Source organism: Ixodes scapularis, unplaced genomic scaffold (genome assembly GCF_016920785.2).
Source record: "Ixodes scapularis isolate PalLabHiFi unplaced genomic scaffold, ASM1692078v2 PGA_scaffold1__304_contigs__length_218370807, whole genome shotgun sequence".
Classification (NCBI taxonomy): Eukaryota; Metazoa; Arthropoda; class Arachnida; order Ixodida; family Ixodidae; genus Ixodes; species Ixodes scapularis.
The window spans coordinates 96,737,006-96,759,598 of record NW_024609846.1 but is presented as its reverse complement, the minus strand read 5'-3'; the positions used below and the strand labels follow the sequence as shown (position 1 = coordinate 96,759,598).

The 22,593-nt window shown below is 48.0% G+C and overlaps 2 pseudogenes; both read left to right on the top strand.

The window, feature by feature from the left end:
• On the top strand, nucleotides 1-1,869 carry LOC115315592 (annotated as a pseudogene).
• A 9,894-nt stretch (nucleotides 1,870-11,763) lies between these two features.
• LOC121835779 lies at nucleotides 11,764-12,519 on the top strand (annotated as a pseudogene).
• Nucleotides 12,520-22,593: the final 10,074 nt, after the last annotated feature.

Genomic DNA, 22,593 nt, shown 5'->3' with positions numbered 1-22,593 from the left:
ATGGGCGTGAATGGGCAGTGGCATGTGTCGGGGAACCTTCCAACACCTCAGTCGAAGACCTGTTCCATAATTGTACACAATATGCGCATCCAACAGAAGCTTCAATACAACAAGCAACAAGACGCATTCATGGGTCATACTGACATGGGCCTGGCTGAAGAGGCAGACACTGAACCCGTACTTGCGAATTCGTTGCTCTGCTTTGTTATCAATGGACTTGCTTCATGTCGTATTCCAGTGGCATACTACTTCACCAATGGTTTGAACGGAAGCCAACTGCCAAAACTGCTCGTTTGTGTCATGAGGGAAGTGGAATCAACTAGATCCAGGGTCATATGTGTCGTGGCTGTAAGGTTAATGTCAGTGCCATGAAGATCCTGTGCGGTGGCATACCCATATACAAGATAGAACACCCATGTGACCCACAATTGTCATGTATTGTCATTATTGTCATGTAGTGAAGACCCTCAGGTCTCAGTTCTTAGCCCGTAACATTTGGAAAGATGGGAAGGTTTCCTCTTCACATCTAAAAAACCTCTACGAGTTGCAGAAGAAGTGGCTAGTGAAGCCTGTGAAATTCCTCAGCCATAAGCATGTCTATTCCAATAACATAGAGAAAATGAATGTGCGAAGGGCAGTTGAAGTACTCTCTCCGGACGTAACATCTGCACTGAGTAACATGAAAAATCAAGCAGGGAACTGCTCTGATGCATCGTTTGCCAGTGCTGGGCCATCAATACAGTTCATGGAAAACGTCTACGGCTGGTTCACTCTACATGACACAGCAACAAGACACAGCACATTCATCAGAACTTCCCGGTCGCGAGGCACTACGATGACCCTAAAGATTCTCGTCTCGGGTGGTTGGAGAGAACTTTGCTGTTGTACCTAGACGACCTCAAGAATGGAGCAAGCCATCCGCAGCAGTTTCTCACCAAACAAACGCATGAGGCTCTATTGTTGACCACATATTCAACTGTGGTATGCATTCAACATCTCGTGACCGAAGAGAAGTTCTTTGTTCTCACGAGGAAGTTCAGCACTGACCCTGTTCAGTCACTCTTCAGTACACTGCAACAAGCAGTAGGATGCAACGACCAGCTGGACGTCCGATCAACGCTGTCTGGATTAGAGAAAATTTTGAAAACAGGAATTGCAGCGGTGTCACAAGAAAGTAATGTGGCACACAGGGATGGCCCCGCTTACCTGCACACACTTCAAGCTGTACAGCCACAACCAGCCAAAGAGCCACTGCAGCTCTCGAGAGATGCCACTTTTGTGCTGGGGCGACTCAAGGGATCAGAAGTGCGTCAGCGCCTACCTAGTCTCCAGCTGTCGACAACAGTTTATGTCGGGGGCTATGTAGCGCGCATAGTTGCCGAGAAAATGGTCTGTGAGATTTGCTGCGCCATCACCACGAAGCCGATGAGCAATCAACCCATGCAGCAACTTACTCGATACCAGGACCGTGGTGGGCTAATGTATCCCTCTGACAACCTCATGCATGTGCTCGACCTATTAAGAGAGTTTGTAGAAACCGTGTTGAAGGACAATCCCAAGCTACCCAAGCCCATGACAACGCTTCTGAGCTACACCGTGCCAGCTATGAGCTCATCTCCGCTGCTTAGGTGCCAAGCTGATGTCGAAGGCGAGCACCGCAAGCAGTTTCCTCAGCTGGTCTGTACAAGGTTCATCCGTCTCCTGCTCATGAACTATGAATTCCTGCAAACCGACAAGCATGTTTACAAGGGATTTGGCAAGAAGCCACTCTCCTGAAAATATGCGAAACTGAGAGAGCAGCTACTTCGAAGTGTCTCGCCCGCTGAAAACACACTGCTCGAGCCAATAAAAATAAACATTGCATTTTGAATCATGAACTTTTGGACTCAAATATACATCGTACGTCTCCTTATACTTCTGCAGTAATTGAGGGATAGGTAGAGCATTTTAAAATATCTCAACTGCCGATTCATACACTTTTGTCCTCTAACAAGTATTCAAAGAAAACCAAAAAGGGAATGCCAGAAGGCACATGCAGAACTACTGTAATATCCCGAGTCATCGCCCATCCCCGAGCCATCGCCCACCCCATTTTTTGGGCCAATATCGATTTCCGAAAAAACACCGAGTCATCGCCCACCCCTTCAAATACCCCAGCGCGGACTCTGCGATCCCCGAACACTCATCCTACCCGAATGACCCGGCCGCGGACCTTACAGTTGGAGGACGTCCGTGACAAAGTGTGACAAAGTAAAACGAAGGAGGGAAAGACACTTTTTGTTTACGCATTTCCTCCATGAGCGACCCCAAAGTGGTCGTGTATCCGTGCGAAAAGAAAACGATGGAGATAACAAAATCAGAGTTGGTTAATGTAACCGCGGAGTGTTAGGTCAAAGTCTGTCTCCACCGAAGTAAGGTCACCGCGAACCCGCTCCTTCTTCCCGCCCTTCGCGACCGCGGTTGTGCAATATTTTAGGCAAAGCCAAAGCGTAAATAAAGCTTTGCTGGAACGTCCTACACAGACGTTTGCAGAGCGTCCCAACCGTGCATTGATAGCCCGCCGTGCACGGACGCACGTATGTACGCACCAAACAAGAAAGTTGCGCAAGAGCTTGCAATTGACAAGGCGCCCGACTTGGCCCGACGCCAAAGTATTTGCCAACACGACCGCCGGCTTTCCCAGCATTGCTCTTGGTCGCTTCTTTGGTCCGCTCGCTCGCTCGCTCGTTGCGCCTGGTCGGTTTTTCTATTTTCTTGTAGACTTTTCTTTCTTTTTTTTTTTTTTTTTTTACTAACTAGGAGAACATAATGGTGACATTCTTTCACGGAACAAACGTTCGTGCTATTGCAGATCGGCGGTGTTTCTAGCGCGTATGCAAGCAACAGACTTCGCTATAGTAAAATATTCTTTCGTGAGCATTTTTTTTCTATGAAATAATGAAACTAAATCGAGTTTTGAGTTTGATGTATCTCTTGTTCATCAGCGCTAGATACGCAGAGAAAAATAGGCGGTTTTTTCCGCTTTTTTTCAAGTGTTTGTGCTCACCCACCGAGACATGGCCCACCCCACTTTTTTAACGAATTTCAGGCGGTTGGGGGGTGGGCGATGACTCGGGATATTACGGTACATTTGTTTTATACTTACTTTAATCAATTCATTTACAGACGTCTGTACGCACAGTTCAAAGAACCACTGCGTCATGTGCACCGCTTAAAGGGACAATGAAGGCAATTTCGTATATTTTTTTTGGCGATTGAACTGGGTTCCAGGCACGTCTCACGCCACGTTACCCAAATTTCAGCCGAAACCGGCGCTTGTGTGCCGCGCGAATCAATTAAACAGTCGCGGTAATAATCGTACCGGGATCAACTGGGGCGACGCCCTGAGAGTTGTGGGGAAGCCAGGAGAAGCGGAGCTCATGTGACCGTTGCGGGGCCAAGAAGCGTGACATCACAAAAGACCAACTAGAAGCACTCAGTTGGGACACTGCCGCAGAGACTGCTCTGAAAAAGTGGCACTGATCCGTACTCGAGAACCGAGCTAATGGCAATCACAACGCCGCCATTTCTCACGCAGCGACCACTCAAGGAACTGCACGTGACTTTAATTTTGGCTTTAATCAGCCTTTTTGGGCGCTGAAACAGATATGGTGGAAGAGGTTTCAGAGGTGCCACCCCGTATCCCAAGCGGACGCGCCGCCACTTACTACCTGAAGTTAAGATGCACCTAGGTCTTGTATAAAAACAATATTAACTGTGCTGCAAAACCTTGCAAACTAAAAATCTTAGTAAACATCATGCATCAAACATCATTTTGTACTAAACTCCAATGAAAGTTACTGCAAAAAGTGTTTTTTTGTTGTTTTTTACGCAAAAACATGCTTTCTAATAGCTAAAGGTGACCACAGTAAAGACAAATGATAAAGGGTGGCACTGTCGTCATATTTAGCTTGGTCTCGGTGGACGCCAGTGGCCCAGGTTTCAGTGGTGAGCTTCCCACCTGAGGGTTCTAGTAACGTTGCAAGAGACGCATCAGCGATTGGTCGAAACGAGAGACGTGCCCTCAGTCACATTTTAGTTCGCCGATTTGTAAGAAATACTGTTCTAATTTCCGCTTGAATAACCATGAAAAGTATAAATCGGACCGAAAACGATTACTAAACCGTAAAGAAAACAGCATAATTGTTTTTCTCTTTCCTACGCTGGACGCGAAACAGGCAACGAGCAACTATGGGCAAGCAAAATAAAATTTAAAAAAAAGAACACGCGGGAGGAGTTTGGTTCTGGTTTCAGATGTTGGTGTCGTGTTTACTTTAAGAACACGGTACTCGAAGGATTCTGCAAAATGGTAGTTATGCCAAATTTGTGCGTTGTGGCTGTTTTAACGGTCGAGTGAATACCAGTATTCGTTCAGGAGACGCTAGTTTTCACGTGTGGGTTGCTGTTCGTGTTCTTTCACGACGAAAAGAGAGGACGTTCGAATCTGGTGAAAACCAAAAATGGTGCTGTTTATTTTCTCCTCCTTGGGGAGCGTCCCCCGCGGAAAAACCGGTTCCCGGAACGGCTTCGTTGCTGCCGCTTTCCCCTCAGCATCTCCCCCGCGTCCCTGTCCTTCGGCAACGCGCCGCTCTCGTCTCGCCGACGCGGATGTTGCTCACTGCTTTAGAGCCTGCGGGCTGCTCGTTGCCGGCTGGATGGTCTGCGTCAAGTGAGGGCGGAGGCAGCCACACACATACTCCCGTTCCGTTGGTGTAAGGTCACTGAACGGAAGCTCGAACTCGCTCGCGAGAGCGGCATTGTCGTCCATGTTTATTTATTTATTTATTGAAAGTACCCTCAGGGCCCGAAGGCATTACAGAGGGGGAGAGCACATACATGAAACAAAGATAGTAATATAGTAACAAGTCAACAATATTAAATATACAACAAAGAAAAATAATAATAATAGGTCATGGGTCACTGCTAAAATAGCTAGTGATGGAATTTCTAAACAGGTTAGTATCAGTTATAGTAGCAATCAAACCGGGGAGGTGGTTCCATTCCTCGGCTGTGCGGGGTAAAAAAGAAGATTGAAATGTTGTGGTAAACAAACTTGGAACTCCAACTTTATGCTGATGGTCAAGACGGGATGAAATGTAAAAGGGGGGAGTAATCATCCGATTGCGTAGGAAAGGGTTATGAAAATACATTTCATGAAATAGACATAGGCGTGAAATTTTACGTCGCAAGGAGAGAAGTGGTAAACATAAACTATTTTTCATTGATGTGACACTAGCACACTACACAGATTCAACGAAACGACTGCGCCACTCTGCTGCTATACACGTTTGCAAGTCCGGCTTCAGGGCGCTGCCATCTTGCTCGGATGGGGTGCGCTCGGACGCATCATAATCCGATTACGAAGCCTTGCTAAGGTGTCGTAATCGGATTATAGCCGCGCCCAAGAGCGCAAAAGTGTACATCCCACCACGGAAACCAGAGTCTCGATCTCCTAAATACTACCGATACCAACTATTCACACTTGATGTCACACCCTACGTCCCCTCCGTTTTCGGAGGCCCAGAAATGAGAATGGAGATAGTTCAGTTTTGGTTTCTTCAGTTCTTTCGTAGGCACAGAAATATGTGTCACAATGTCTACAAAAAATTAGGCAGCGTGCTAGGTTCCCAAGAGGCCTAAAAACACCATTTAAAAAAATTAAATAAAAATCGTCTTCATTGTCTTTTTAAACTTAGAGATCTTGGTGCGCGAAAATTCCGAAAGAAACCTGTCATGTAGTTTTTCTCAACAAGTATTAAAAATGGTATCGCAAGGGCTACATGCTTTCACTTTTTAACTTCAAATTCGATTACTTGACGGCACCTGAAGATAACGCACGCTTCAACTTCTTTCCGTTCAGGTTTATTTTTGCGGTTGTAAAAACGCAGAGCCTACACAAGAGCTTGCTCAGAACTAAACGGAAAGAGCCCGGCAAGAAAGGATGCTGTGCTAAATTACCCAAGCTTCTAGGTGCATGCGGGGACTGCAGGTACGCACGCAGCACGTGCTGGCGTCAGCAGCAGTAATTTTTGAAAGAAAAGGTCTAGATGAAATAGAATGTTGCATGCGCGATTGTTGGCACCTTATTTTTTTCATTTTATTTTTTATTTATTTATTTATTATACCCTCAGGGCCAAAGCATTACAGAGGGGGTGAGCAACGGAAGTACAAAAACGCTGAAAATGGATAGTCCGGTACAGATTATGAATAGTAGCTTGTTAGTGCTTCTTTAAAGAGAACAAAATTGCCAATGGACGCAATGGGTGAGGGAAGGCCGTTCCATTTACTTCGAATCTTTCCTATACGCAAGGCAAGTGCGTGCAGATCGTGTAGCTACACTCGCCGTATGGCCGAGGGAGCTAAAACCCGTGTTCTAAACATTTTGGCATGGCTTGCAAGCGCTTCTAATCGCATTGCATCTTGCGTGTCGTCTGCTATGGCAGCAACGTTGGCGGTGGTTCCAGGATAGGGCGCGGTGGTGGTGGGTGACTTTCGACGGCGTCCGCTGTTTCATTTCTGTACAACGAAATTTTGGCAATTATATTTTAGTCTATGTGTTCAAAGGGGCAGTATCACGTCCAACACACCAATATCTTGTTAAAAAAGACAGGAAAAGGAATTTTAAAACAAATTAAACGATTAGCCAAGAGCACCTGGTGGATGTCGCTAAAGCCTCGTTTGTAATGCCCGTCTAAGAACCTTGACAGGTGGCGACGACAACTGCCTCACCAAGAGCTACGCATGCTTTGAACCTGACGTCATCCAGAAAGCTCTACGGCCAGCGCAAGCGAAGGGGGAGGAACTCCCCACTCAATGGGACTCACTTTTGTGTGTCCCAGACGTCGCTATTCTCCCTCTACAAGGTTATAGAAGATTAACCCGTCCCTCAAAACTCACACAAAAGCGGATTTGGGGTTAGTTGCGGTGGCCCGATGGCTGGCGTGCTTCGACCGCTTCGGTGGCTGGAACGGCTAGGGCATCCTGACGACGCCAGCCTCGCCACAGCTTTGCTCATCCCGAGACAGACTGCATCACGATTGTGCCGGATGTGACGTGCTCTCCACTGGCTGCTCTCCGGGCACTTGCCAGAGTGGGTTGTTTTTAACAATAAATAGAGCCATGAGGCTCAAAATACAAATGTGCAATTGTCACTTACAGATATTGTGGATCACATTCAACTTATTTATGAACACGATGGGTATATTTAACATTTCGTTGAAGTATCCCTTTGAGGCAAAGAGGCAAACCTTTTTTGAAATCAATGAAGACTTGAAGAAGAAATGGCTAGTTTCTGCAGACACTTCTGCTGTGCTTGAAAAGTGTTTCTCGGGAGTTCCTTAGGAAGTAATGCAGCGCTTACTAAAACAGATATGTAAGAGACAAGTTCGTTAAACTGAACTGGGAAAAGTACTCGCGCATATCTTGCGAATGTTTGCACTCACGCTACCATTTTATTCAAGTCTGTTCTTGGACTACTGCTTTTTTTTAATATTTATTAATGACATCATGCAAGACATTCCGGTTAAAATTAAACTATACACTCCGTGCGACGCGACTGGCGCGCCGCCGCGCGGCCGTTACCGAAGGTAGGCAGTGAGAACGCCAAAGAAAACGAAACCGAAACCACGCCGCATACTTTGGTATGCATCGAGGTCGCAGCGGTGCGGTTGCGCTGGGTTCACAGCATGAAGTGCTGCCGGTGCTGCGTCGTTAAGTACTTCAATAGTTATGTGTCGTATCTCGTGGGGCCAAAGTCTTACAGTTTTCACCTCGCCGATATTTTGTTGGACAGCGACAACGATGGACCCGTGCCGTACGACGCGAAAAATTTGGTCTCCCGATCATGTCTGCCACTGTGTCGGCCCGGCTGACATAATCTACACTGCCGCTTTGCGCTCTGCGTTTGTTTTCGTACCAGTAACGCCTACATGTGTTAGCGCCCATGGGACGAACTGAAATGCCGTCCCACACTCGCGGGTATGCAGTGCTAATTTCGTTGGAGGAATGCCCTCCAAAGACGTTTTGTCCCCATCGTACGTGATGATGATATTTCCTGACCAGTATGGCACGCAGTCTGTACTTCGTGAAGAAAAATTCGGACGGTAAAAGAATTACAAATATGAATCTAAGGAAAACTACAATGAAACTTGGAATTACTGGACACTCGACGTTCGAGTATGGAAGTTCATGTGGTGTGCTTTCTTTTTTGATCAGCGTCCTTTTGGATGTGGAAAGGCTAAAACCCCCCCCGAGTCTCGCAGAAAACAATTTTATACTTGGTTATACAGTCACGTATCGCAAAGTTGTGCGATCTGGAAGTACCGTCCACTGGTCCCTTCCTACCTGTAAAGTGTGCACCTCCCGCGATGAGTGGCATTCTCTTGACAGCCTTTGACGCTCAAAGCTAGTTGCCATTTAGTTACGACGCCCAAACTAAATTTTCACCTGGTTTCGCTGTGCCACCTCTTTTTGGTATAATAAGTGTTGTGTCAAGTTACGGTCAGGTCAAAGTACATGTGTGCCGAAAGTCAGCACCTTGCACAACACAACAGCTGACTGCAAAAGTCTTTGACGGCCAAACCATGTGTTGGCCGACGTTTTCTCGGCTTTGGAACCACCTTTCGTAAAGTTGTTTCAATTGTAAGTACAGCTCACTAGTCCCTTCCTACCTGTAAAGTCTCCACCTCCCACGACGAGTGGTATTCTCTTGACAGCCCTTTCATCGTCAAAACCGGCTCCCTTAGAGTTGCGCCGCCCAAACCAAATTTCCACCTGGTTTCTCTATGCCACCTATTTTTGGTATGATAAGTGCTGTGCCATGTTACTGTCAAATCCAAGCGCGTGTATGCCCAAATCTGCACTTCGCACAGCCCGGTTATAATACAAATTTTTGGGTCCAGTATGGATATCCCGTACATCTTTATTTCTTTATTCGTTAGAAACATAATTTTCACACCTGCTGTCTTAATGAAACTTGGCACAGTTCATGCACAAACTTGGTGAACATCTCACTCGCCTCCAAATATCGTTCCAGCAGTCCTACATTTACAGCGACGAGCGAAATGAAGTTCCCACTCGAGGCAATTATGGTGGCGGCCGTCTTGCTTTTCCGAAAATTGCTCCAACTCCTTTTTCGGCTGCAAGTAGAGAAATTACCCTTAATAACGACTCAAACTAATGCCCTTTTAGGTCTCCCCAGCACTCATGCAACGTCACCCTCAACGTATCGGTTCAAAAAGCAAAAGTTGCGTCCGTGCGCGCTTCCGCCGCCACAGCTTGGCATGCGAAAAGGCGCCGCAGGCTGCCGAACGCGCCTCACTGTCAAACGCCAGCTCCTCCGCTAGTGGCGCTGCGTGCGTTTTTCAAAGCGCACCCTACAGTTCCCGCACGGAGCGTTTACTCAGAAATAGATAGTACTGCAGATCAGTTGTTGCTAAACAGTGCTTTTCAAAAAGTTGCTGCTTGGTGTGATGCATGGTAGATGTGTATTAACTACGACCATACTTGGACGTAGTTCAACTACTCTACTCAAACTACTGTAGTTTAACTACTTTTCCGAGTAACTTGGTAACTTTCAATTACAACTTTATTTGGGTAATTAGTAGTTTAACTTAACTACATTTTTTAGGTAACTTCTGCTCAAATTACTAACTACTTTCGAAATCTAGGGCTAATTTTGCTCACCACAAAAGTTTGAGCGCAGAAATAAATAAGACGCCGGCAGATGAAGTGACGATTCTGAGCAAGGTGCACACCTCACATTCCGTTCCCACAAGCGTCCTTTGGCCAAGGGGCCGACGAGCAGCCAAAACATAACACCGGCGAGCACGAACGCAGAAAGAGATGCATTACAAGCCTTGGTCCGGTATTGACCTAATCCGGTAATGCACACAGACGCTGCGCCCCCAGCTGCACTTGTGAAAGTCGGGGACACTCCGAGGGTTGTTGTTCTTTTCATGTTGTCTGCCTTTAGTAAGTTCTGACTCAAGCGGTTTGGGGGTTCCACGGGAGGCACCACTGGCATGACCTCGGAGCTGGGCGCCTGTTCCCATGGTCGCCTCGTTGTCAGCGCATACTCCCTTGCAAAGCCGGACTCCCCCGCCCATAAACGCAGACGCGGATAATCCGTTCATGGGAGCACCTTCTGCTTCAAGCTACAACTGTACGAGCGACGACGATGCTTCTTCACGTAATCCTTCGCGTCTTTTCGATACCGTAGAGGCCGGCGAGGATTGCGAGTCACCCCTAGGGGAAATCATTTACTTGGACCCGGCATCAGCGACAAAGTATACTTCGTTTCATTTTTTGTTAAACCAAAACAATTTTTTTCTTCGTAGCACTAGCACTGGAACGAAACACGCAGTCACTCGTCCGGATGATCTCATCGTCGTGGCGCGAGGCCTGAACGCTTGAAGGTCAGGTGCACTCGCTCAGCGTTCTCTCCGAACGTCGTGGGGATAAAGAGGGGTCAGTCATAACAATCTCAACTTGCCGAAAAAAAAAAAAGGAAAGTCTTTTTTTTTATATAAAAGACTTTCCAGCCGGAGGCAGACCTTACATGTTTCGTCATGGACACCGAAGATGCTGACATTCGCTTTCACGACACTGCACAGCTTGTTTCTGAAATTCAACGCTGCCGTTCCCCCAGCGCGTCGGTGGAACGTCTTTTTAGCTTGGCTGCAGGAAGCTCTTTAGGAGAAAAAGGGGAAATCTCTCCGATAAGGACTTTGAAAGTCAATTGCTTCTGTGAGCGAATAAACTATATTGGTGAAAACGCAAGCCATGAAATGACTGCATTTATTTTAAGCTCGAGGTGTTTTCACGAATCAGAACTGCTGTTAATTTTGCTACCACAAAAATACAAAAAGTAACTTCGAAAGTAACTTCAAAGTAACCTACTACATTTTACAGTAGTTAGTAGTTTACTCAATTACTATTACAAATGCGTAATTTCTGTTACGTGATCGTATCTGTTACGTAAATATGTAATAAAGATTATTTAAAATTACTGTAACAAATATGTTTATTATTCCATTACAAAATTACTGATAAATATAAGGGATTATAAGTAACTGCTTTACTCGTAACGGATTGCGTACAAGTCTGATTTTAATGCGCTCAGAGTGTATATCTTGCGATATTTTTATTCATTTTGAATATATTTCAGTATATTAAAATGAATATCGAAAGCGGACAAAAAGCAAGAAATAATACACGTATTAAATGCAGTTAAAACATATTTGATGTATAGTCTTGTCTTATATGGGGTCTGCGTGTTGCGCAGGGTTGCTGCGAAGTCAGATCGCCGGGGTCTGATTAGCTATGATTGTAAGATAGTGGGCAGACCTCAAGGAAGCTAGCATTGAGGTCTACCCACAATTCTTCAATCGTGGGTAATCAGAGCTTTTGCGTTCTGACGTCACCACAACCTCAGCGCCAGAAGCAGACAAACTTGCAGACGTGTGGGTGTATTTCGAGGCAACGGGGACAAAGACCGTATGAAGGCCCGTGCACTTAAATGTTCATGCCATCACGCTAGCTCCAGGAGCGCGGGCAGAAAATTATCCCAAGAAGACCGAGTGGTTTCTCCGTTCGCAATCAGCTCGACCTCTAACCTCCCGTGGCGGCACACCGGGTGATGGAAGCCCTGTCCCGGCAGCTACGCCGCCTGGCCCTGCGAGTAGGGTCCCCTTTTCTTCAATTCCCGCACCACCGTCCAACCCGATGACCGCCAGAACCCCCGTCAACCCGACACCGGCGACCCAGGAGTTGGTCACCGCCCTCACCACCACCCTTAGGGCTGCCTTCCCGGAGGCCCCCCCCTCCCAGACGTGCTCGTGTGTCCGAGACTGCCCAGCCCATCCCCCTCACGACCACTGACGACGATGACGAAGAAGACCTCCTCTTCAGAGGGTACCCAGCGAGCCAGGACCCCGCAGGCCGCTACCGCGCCAGGGTTCCTGATGACTCGGACCACAGCAGCAGCAGTGGAGACTCCCCCCAAGAAGGGATCGCCAGTATCCCCGGCACATCCGCCCCACTCGTGCCCCGACTGGCAGCCGCGGGCAGCGGCTTTTCACAACCCACGACCCCCCCACCCGCCGAGACTTCCGCAACGCTTTCCTCTACGTCGATCGTGCCAGCCGGCAATCGAGGTTCTTCGGAACCCGCGACGTCGTCGAGCTCCAGACCCTGGAGCTCTTTCTACACGTCTGGGACTCCGACCCCCCCCTCCGAGCTTCAACGAAGCTTAAGGTGTTTGACCGTGTCAGGCTCCTCTACCACGTCGCACTTACGGGGTGGCAAGCAGCACTCCAAGGCTACGCCAATCCCGACAACATCCTACCTTTTGGGAGCACCGCTCCCCACACCGCAGCCCGCCCCTCCTTCATCCGACCGGCCCTCCAGACCGACCAACCGTGGCCGAGGAGCGGCCAACCGTGGTGGCCGAGGTCGACCAGCAGCAGCCCGTCCCCGTGACGCCGTCGACCCGGCAGAGTGAACTCTTCCCCCCTCTTCGACGAACTGCCGGCCCCCCACCGGACTCTCTCCTCCAGCGCCTTCCTATGTGGGATACCCCCGAGTACGCCCCACTACCTGACACCCCGCCATCAACAGTGGTGAGTTCCGACGTTCCCTCATACCTTGTCCAAGAACTCATAGAACCCTTGAATCTTGTCCTTCATGAACCGCAGCCCATTTTAGTTTCGGTTGCCGGCCAATAGATAGTGGCCGTGGTCCAGGACATCGTTGATCCCCTGACATACTCCTACAGGCCCTTAACTGCGCCAACATACCATTAGACGCTCCTGTCTCTCCACCTTCTTCTTTGGCCCCTTCCTCGTCCTCCTCCCACCTCTCCTCCTCGGAGGCGGAGGAGGAGGACACTTGGGTCCTGGCTGCCGATCGTATCTTACGTTGGCTCCATGACCAACCGCACTTTGATGAGCCCTCAGACGGGGACGACGAGTCACCTGAGGAAGACTCCCGCCTTCCAATTTTTCCCGGCCCCCAGTGGCAGCCCATCCGAGCCAGTGCTCCTCCTCCCGTAGTCGACTGGCATCTCACCTCGCAAACCTTCGGGTTTTTCCCCCCATCCGACTACGGAAACTTTCGGATAAACTGTTCCGCTTCTTCGGTTGTCAACAACCGTCCCCCCCCTCCAGAACAATTGCCGGTCCTTCGTGCTGCAGTCGCTTCTATGACCGCTTCCGGTATCTTGAGGGTTACCCGTCGTGGGCCATACTTGAGCCCAGTCCAGTTAGCCCCGAAATCCACTACTGAGTCCCGCTTCATCTTAGATGCCAGCCATTTAACACCACACCTTCCTGCACCACGCTTTCGTCTCGACCCTCTTCCCAAAGTCCTCCTCCAGGTCCCCCTTCCCAAACATGCATACTTTACAAAGGTGGACCTGGCGGAGGCCTTTTATCATGTGTCTCTCCATCCATCTGCCCAAAAACTGACAACCTTTCGCCTTGATGGCACTTATTTGCCTTTCACTCGGTTGCCCTTTGGTCTCCGACCAGTCCCTTTTTTGACGCAGTCGTTGGCGACGGCACTTGCACGTACCCTTCATTCACGCGGGATCTGGGCGTGGGCGTATATCGACAATTTTTTACTCTCACACCCAGATCCCTCGTTCCTTCAAGCACAAACTGACCTTTTTGTGCATCAACTAATCTCTTGCGGTTTCCGCATTAACCCCAAGGATACTAGCCTACTCCCAAGTCGCTCTATTAAGTTCCTTGGCTTTAACTTGAACACGATAACCTCCACAATAGGTCACATGCCCCAGCGCGTCCAGTCCCTCGCGGACACACTCCCCCTCCTACGTACCCCTTGTTCCCCGACCCAATATCGCCGCCTCGCCGGCCTATGGACTTTTTATTTTTCTCTCTATCGTACGGGATACAGCGCTCTTCGGCCCCTTTTTGAGTCCGCCCTTACCTCTGTCCCTCCCCCCCCCTCCAGTGGCTTCTCGTGTTCAAGGAACTGTGGCGTTCGCTGCCCCACACTCTCCCTCTCATCCCTACCCCCCCTGTGAACGTACTGTACGCCGACGCTTCAAACAACGGACTTGGTGTCGTGACACCCACGTCGGCCCTCGCCATCCTGACCGCCCCCGACCGCCACATCTACCTGCGGGAAGCTGTGGCATGGACCATCGCTGCCCTACTAGCCCCGACCGCCTCACTGATCTTCACTGACAACAAGGCACTACGTTGCGCCATTACCAGTGGCCACTTGCGTGCGCTCCCATGGACCCTCGCTGTAGCTATGTCATGTCCCTCAATAAAGAAAGACCTGAGGGCCAAATGGCTACCCACTGCACAGAACCCCGCCGACATGCCCTCACGCCTTCCGCACTCCTTTTTCGCCCATTCCCCCACGGGATTGGCTGGGGGCATGTCGGAGGGGGGAGAGAGGGTGACTGCTATATAAGTAAGGTTTCGCGTTTTCGGTTTCTATTTTTCCAAAATTCGGCGTACCTTTTTCGGTGTTTATTTTAAAGTTCAATTTTCGGTTTTTTTCGGCGTATATTTATTCCCACAAAAGTTTGTCGGCCTTTTTCGGTGAATTTAAAATAAATACCAACGGACACCGGATCAGATGATCCTTGTAGTTCTGATATTTGTGATCACTCAAAGAATAACGGCACATATATATTGAAAAAGAAATGGACACTTTATTTGGCAAATGTGTGCAACTGTAAAAGAAACAAAAAAAAACGCAAAAAAAAACACAGAAGTACAAACAAGTCAGATATGAAGCCTATGCCTAAAAACATGGAACTTCGCCTTCTGTAAATCAGGATTAGGTTATCTTATTATGGTACACACACATGTACTTTCCGAGGTTCTCCTCATTGATCCACAGTTTTTCTTTCCAATTAATATGACACTGAGCTTCGAGAATGCCCTCTCAACGATAACACTGGACACTGGCAGGCTGAGGAGATGAAGCGCTGCCTCAGCCGAAATCGGCCAATCAACCAATTGTGGCCGCCAAAAGAGACACAGTGCGACGTTTTGAAGCACAACACAACATGCAGAGCTTGCATCAAGTCAGTCTTCCGAGTTCGAAAACACGCTCGTACATGGCGAAGTCATGGGGCATTTCGGACTTCACGTTTCGATCGATGATGCGCACATTAAACCAAAACGTCGTGATGGCATCCGTGTATCCCATATATTCGGATACGTTTCGATAGACACTGTCGTTTCACTTTTTTGCCACGGCTCTGCGGTAAGACTTGACGGTAAAGTGACCTTTTCCGGTTAAAACTTAATTTGAGAAAATGAATTCGACGTCTTTTATCGATTTTTATCGGTTTAAATTGAAAATGCCGAACCTAGAAACTGGCGTTTTTCGGTTAAAGCCGAATTTCCGAAAATAGATTTGGCGCACTTTCATCGGTTTAAATCGAAAGTGCCAAACCTAAAAACTGACCTTTTTCGGTTAAGACCGAATTTCCGAAAATGGATTCGGCGTACCTTTATCGGTTTTTATCGGTTTAAACCGAAAACTCCGAACCCTATATATAAGCGATCACACCTCTCTCTCTGTCAGTTGGTTGCTTCGGAGGCGGCACACCCCCGTGTCGCTCCAAGACCCATTTTTAAATTTCTTTGTTACATTTAGTATTTTTGTCCTTTTGTGCCAGCTATGTATCTGTACTTTCACATTGTAAACCCACCCTGCTAAAATCCCTGCTAGGGGATTGCAGTATTGATAAATAAATAATAAATAAATAAATAGAGCCTCCAACTACGTAAGGCAGACTTTTGGCTGTTCTTTGCCGCACCCTTCAGCCATAACGAAGTAATTCAAGCTCTGTGCATGGAGAACCAGGTTTTACAGGTAAGGCCATGAATGCCATCCGGGCCAAGGCAAGGGAAGCAAAGCTCAAGGACAAAGAGCTTCTGTGTAACCTTGTAGATGAAATGGCTACAAGAAAGCATCTAGATGGATGATGACGGCAGTGATGTTGCATCTGAAGCTATCGTCTTCATGCTTGTGTCACTAGACTCGCTTTGGAAGATACCCTCTGGCTACTTGCTGAACAGTAAGCTCTCTGGAAAAGAATGCACTAATCTCGTGAACTTGTGTTTGACCAAACTGCATGATGCAGGGGTACATGTTACATCACTGACATCTGATGGCCTTCATTGCAATTTTTCTATGTTTAAGTATCTGGGGGCCTCGTTTGAAGATGGGTCTGTCATGGTGACTTCCTCTTCATGCACGCCATATGATTAAGTTGGTGCAAAAAGCTCTTGCTTCCCTTAAGTGGCTTTGGGATGCCTCTGGGTCACTAGTTCAGTGACACTATATTGTGTGACTACACGACCTTCACGAGAAAGAACGCGTGTATGCTGCAACAAAGCTACATGCTGCACACATTGACTAATAGAAATAAAAGATGAAGGTCAATCTTGCTGCCCAGACATTAAAGGGTAAATGCAAAGAAAAAAAAAGTGCTTTTTAAACAGCCTAATTGGGACAAGCATGCCACAAAACAAATCTTCCGCGAAAAAACAATTTTTTTAGCAATATTTACGCCACAGGACGTAATTTAGTTGGAGTCACAACTTCTCCACATTTGAAACTCCCGCTCTTTCGACGTGCACGGAGTGGCTGTGATATGTCACTCCGTGACGTATAATACCAACTTTGTGGCGCGTGATTTAGAATAGATGAAACAGCCGCAAACTAAAATAGGTCTAGCGCAATAAATATTGCTGTAAAAAATTTTGTTTTTGGCAGAAAAATTGTTTTGCGACATGCTTGTCCCAATTAGGTTGTTTAAAATTACACTTTTTTTTCTTTGCAGTTACCGTTTGAGCTCTAGCGTCGCGGATGCCATTGATTTCTGCTGTAAAAATCTCGAGCTTCCGCAGTTCAAAAATTCCAAAGTCAAGTTCATTCAGCTGTTTGACTGCTTGTTTGATTACTTGTACTCGCGCAACCCTGTCGCTAGAGGCTTCAAGGTACTACTCCAGCCAGGAACTAGAGGCACTTGGATGTCTTTTTTTTTTAGAGAGACAAGGACTATACTTAGGGGCTCACTAATGCAGCTGGAAAACCCATGTGTGAGATACAAGGAGAAACTCCTTTTCTTGGTTTCCTTCTGACCATAGAAAGCACGACACGTCTTGCATCTTCCCTCCTCCTTGGTGAAGCTCCGCCCCTGCGTTACCTCCTCACCTATAAGCTTTCACAGGACCATATTGAGCTGTTCTTTGGTGCTCTGCGTTCCGGAGGAGGCTGGAACAACAACCCCATGGTCTCGCAGTTTGTGGCAGCCTACAGGCGACTAGTCGTTCACAGCGAAGTGAAAGGGGTTCGAGGAAACTGTGTATCACTGGATGAATCTCGGATTTTGTATGTGAGCAGTGGGGTTTCAAGACGCCGACATCTTCCACAATGTATGATGCGCCCCGAACTTAACGCCGTCACAAGATTGTCTGGTTTCTTCACTTTTTGAGTTATTTCTGAACCTAGCGGTCGAACTAGTTGGTGAAGATTTGCGTCCCCGAAAAAAACCCAATGAGGGGAAGCTATTCCAGCAGCTGCAGCGACCAATTTATCTTTGCGTAGCATGTAATAGGTCAATATTTGAGTAACCGAGTGGCGGCGTTAAGTTTGAGGGGCACTGCACATCAGCCAGCTTACGGAAAAAAATTAATTCAGCAGGAGCTCCAGGGCTAGAGTCATATTTATGGCTTTCGATAGGCCGTATATTACAACTTAATATGTAGAAAATGCTTAATCATTGGCAAGGAAATAATTTTAATTCCTAAAAAAACGTTCACACTTAAAATTAAAAAAAAAAATAAGTTGCACAGGTTTCATCAATTAACAACTGAGTTATGAATATAGCTGATATTCATATTCTGCTTGATTCAGCCATAAATGACCAGTTGCAAATTTTAAGGAAGAAACAATTTTATATGGGAGTGTCTACATCCACGCGCGGGGATGTAGCCACGTCGGGAGGAGATAAGGCTCCATCCACGCACTACGTCACTTCCAGCGCACATACGTCACTTCCTGCGTGGACGGAGCCTGTTCTCCTCCCGGCCTGGCTACGTTCACGCAGGAATCAACTTCCGGTCTTGCCTCCCAACTTCCGTTCTTGCCTTATTGTTTTGTCCACGGTTTCGTCCATGTGCTCGGCAGTCATTGCCCCTTGAGTTCCTGCCTTGTCTGGACTGCTGTCCCTGCCTGGTCTTCCGCAAGCGGGTTTGAAAATCTCTGGAGCGTTTTTTTCTCTCTTTCTTGGTCAAGGAGAGTTCGGCCCTTTGTGTGTTAGCACGGTTGCGCTTCTGACATGCCTCGAGTTTTGGTGGCCGAGGATTCGATGGGTGAAATACTTGTCCCAGTATTTCCCATCGAATAACCGGGTGGCTGTTGAAGTGCGGGCGTTTAGTGGCATTAGAATCGAGGCCTTGTTTTCCAAAGTGTCTGACGCCCTGCCCAATTTTGAGGCTGTCATTTTGCACAATGGCACAAACAACACCAGCGTTTGTGCCGGCGTGTACATTGACAAGTACCGTCGGCTGACGGCTCAGATCTTGGAACACAATCCGACGATGCAGATCGCCTTTTCTTCCGTCCTTCCGAGGCGGGAGAACAGGTTCTCTTCGTTGGAGTGTCAGCGAAGTAAGAGTGCTGAGATCCAATCGTTGAATGATCGGTACAAAGAAGTGAACTGGCTCCTGCAGGAGTTTTGCCTCAAGAAGGGCTTCGTGTTCATCGGCAATCTCGTGGACGAGTGGCATCGGTCAATCGGCTACGACGGAGTACACCCAAGCCGGGATGGCAACAAGGTATGTGGAGCTACATTCATTTTGACGTACTGTGCTGACTTTCACTGTTCGCCAGGTGTAGGCATATAATGCACCGTCGGAGCTATTGCCTTTGTTGTAAGGTAGGCAGGTCAAATATAGAAAATGAAAAGAAGTTCTATACATATTCTTTTCTCATTACATTGTCAAAACTAAGACGCCTATTTCAAAACAACCTGAATAGGTTTTTGCAGAGTTCCTGTCCCTGCACGCACAGAGGAGGACCACATGGAGAGGATGTCGAGTGCCAGCCCCTCCTGGAACTGCTGGAACCCCACGGATGTCCTGTTGAACACGACATGCGAGATTGAATTTCCTCCGCTTGGCTATTCTTGCCCTCCTAGCATGCTCCCCTCGCCTCCATCATCTCCTCCTCCTGCATCCTCTGTGCCCCCACCACCTCCTCTTGCATCTACACCTTCTCCACGACTCCCTCTTGCTTCCTCTGTGCCCCAACCACCTCTTCTTGCTTCCTCTGTGCCCCCACCACCTCTTGTTGCCTCTGCACTTTCTCCACAACTCCCTCTTGCTTCCTCTGCACTCCAACCACCTCCTCTTGCATCCGCCCCTTCTCCACAACTTCCTCTTGCTTCCTCTGCGCCCCAACCACCTCCTCTTCCCTCTGCACCTTCTCCACAAATCCCTCTTGCTTCCTCTGTGTCCCCCCACCTCCTCTTGCATCTGCACCTTCTCCACGACTCCCTCTTGCTTCCTCTGTGCCCCCCACCTCCTCTTGCATCTGCACCTTTTCCACAACTCCCTCTTGCTTCCTCTGCGCCCCAACCACCTCCTCTTGCATCTGCATCTTCTCCACGACTCCCTCTTGCTTCCTCTGCACCCCAACCACCTCCTCTTGCCTCTGCTGTGCCCCCACCACCTCCTCCAGGTTCTGCATCTTCCACACTTCCCCTTGCTTCCTCTGCGCCCCCACCACCTCCTGCTTCTGCATCCTCTCCACCACTTCCTGTTGCTGTTTCTGTGGCCCCATCACCTCAGAGTTTGGTGGGCGGATGCAAGTGGCAGTTGGTGAAGCCCAAATGCAGGGAGCGCAAGTCTCCAAAGGTGCATAAGGCACAAAGCCACGCCGCTACTATCACATCCCCCATCATTACTTGGGATGACGGAGACTTTGCAGCCTCTGTGCCTTCTGCATCTTTTCCATCACTCCCTCTTGCTGCCTCTGCTGTGCCCCCACCACCACCTCCTCTTGCCTCTGTGCCCCCACCACCTCCTCCAGCTTCTGCATCTTCACCACTCCCCCTTGCTTCCTCTGTGCCCCCACCACCTGCTGCTTCTGCATCCTCTCCACCACTTCCTCTTGCTGTTTCTGTGGCCTCATCACCTCCGAGTTTAGTGGGTGGATACAAGTGGCAGTTGGTGAAGCCCAAATGCAGGGAGCACAAGTCTCAGGGATCGCGCAAGGCACGAAACCGTACTGCTACCATCGCATCCCCCATAATTACTTGGGATGATGGAGACTTTGCAGTGGGTTGCCTTTTGGAGTCTATGCCTATTATTGAAGCCTTTTCATCTGTGCCTATGTTTGACAAGCTGTCCTCCTTGGAGACATGCTCTGACCCTAGCTCAGCTGATGGCCACCCAGCAGGCGCTGGCCCTTACACCGCACGTCCAGAGGTGCAGAATGGCAGTAGCTTCTTGGATGATGCCGCTAGCTGTGCGATGCCGCTAGCATGCGTGAAGAAGCTCAGGACAAAGCTTGTTTCTAAGCCGCTGCAGCTGAAACGGGTTGTGCCAGACGCTTGCTCCAATACCACACGTCCAGAGGTGCAGAATGGCAGTAGCCTCTCAGATGATGCCGCTAGCTCAGCTGATAGCCGTCCAGCATGCGCGAAGAAGCTCAAGGCCAAGCTTGCTTCTAAGGCCCTGCAGCGGAAACGTCGGGTTGTGCCAGACGCTTGCTCCAACGCCACACGTCCAGAGGTGCAGAATGGCAGTAGCCTCTCGGATGATGCCGCTAGCTCAGGTGATGGCCGTCGAGCATGCGCGAAGAAGCTCGGGGCCAAGCGCATTTCTAAGGCCCTGTAGCGGAAACGTCGGGTTGTCATCATGGGGACTGATGAAGTTTGTTCAGAGCTTGGTAATACTGTCGTTTGTCCCCCTACTCTGTCTGGCGGAGGAAGTGTCATCTTTGAAGGGGCAACTTTTGCAAACTTTGTAAATTTTTGGTCAGCCCTTGAAGCCTGGTGCAAAGATGAGCACCACATGGTTGCAGTAAGTAAGAGCAACTTATGCCCATTAGCTCAAAGTGATGAATTCAAGTATTCTCGAGTTACCTACATCTGTGTACATGGACTTAAGCCACGTTCAAGGGGCATTGGAAAACGCCCAAACCGTAACTTCAATCATACTAGCAGTGAGATGCTTGTTTCAGTGGCTATGAGAACTAAAGGAAGTGTCTTCTACACAATTTCGAAACTTGTCGTTGAGCACAACTATCTCCAGGACTTATTCAATTTATATCCACAAAATAGATTCCTCAGTGAACCTGAGAAGGCAGAATTTGCAGATCTTGCCAAATGCAATGTAGCACCTAAGGACTTCAAAAATTATGTTTATGAAAGGACTGGCAAGTTTCTGAAAACGAAAGACAAACAACTACAAGTCTCGTTATGCAACTACAATTAAAACTAGTCAGGATCATGGTGGCATGTTGCTCGAACAGATGCAGACCCTTGCCTCTCAGAATCTCAACTGGATTATTCATTATGAAAAGGATGAGAAGGACAAACTTTTATTTGTTTTATTCCAGACCTCTATCTTGAAAGAAACTTTACAGAAATATCCAGAAATTTTGTTTGTTGATGGGACGTACAAAGTGAACATAGAAGGCTATAAAAGTGGCAAAAACGGGAACCCGGGAAATTCCCCCCGCAAAAACCTCTCATTGCGTGATTTCACCCAAAAAGGATTATTGTAAAAAAGCCACAGAGCAAAAGGAAATCTCCTAAAAACCGCGAGGTCTAACGCTGACGTTTTGTCAAAATGCTGATATTATCTCAAAACATCCGACGTTTTGAGATAATATCGGACTAAAAAGAAAAGCAGGTCAAGAGAAGAAGCTCTGAATCAGCAAATCGTTCACCGACAACATCGCTGGAAGCACAAGCAAGTAATAGCTGAGAGCACCTTCCGTGTTCACAATATAAATACGAAATTTACCTTGTTAAAGTTGCGCAAACAGTTGGAAAAGAAAATGGCCAGGAGTGACGCGTTAGAAATTGAGGGCGAAGTTGACACAGAGAATGTCTTTAAGGCACCATGTTCACTATTCAGCACTGAGTATACTAAGTGAAAAGCATAAAGAAAAACTTGCATATGTTGCACCTAAAAACATCAGGCTTGGTCGCGACAAAGACCGGAGGGGGAAAAGTTTTCAGTACATTCTGATCTTGGAGACCTCGCCAAAAATTTTGACTGGCGAAGACGGAGCACAGTGTTTGTACGGCCCACAGCATCCAGGAGTTGGAGGGAAGCTATCGGATATAACTGATGGCCTAATTTGCAAGAGCAACACATGTCTCTCCTCTGAAAGTGCTCTTCCAATCGTTCTATACCAGGATGCCTTCAAGGTGGCCAACCCACCTGGCTCTGCTCGAAAAAAACACAAGCTTGTAAGGGTGTACTATTCGCAATTCCAACTAACTATAGGGGGCTCTGCTGCTGTTTCTAAACGGCAGAC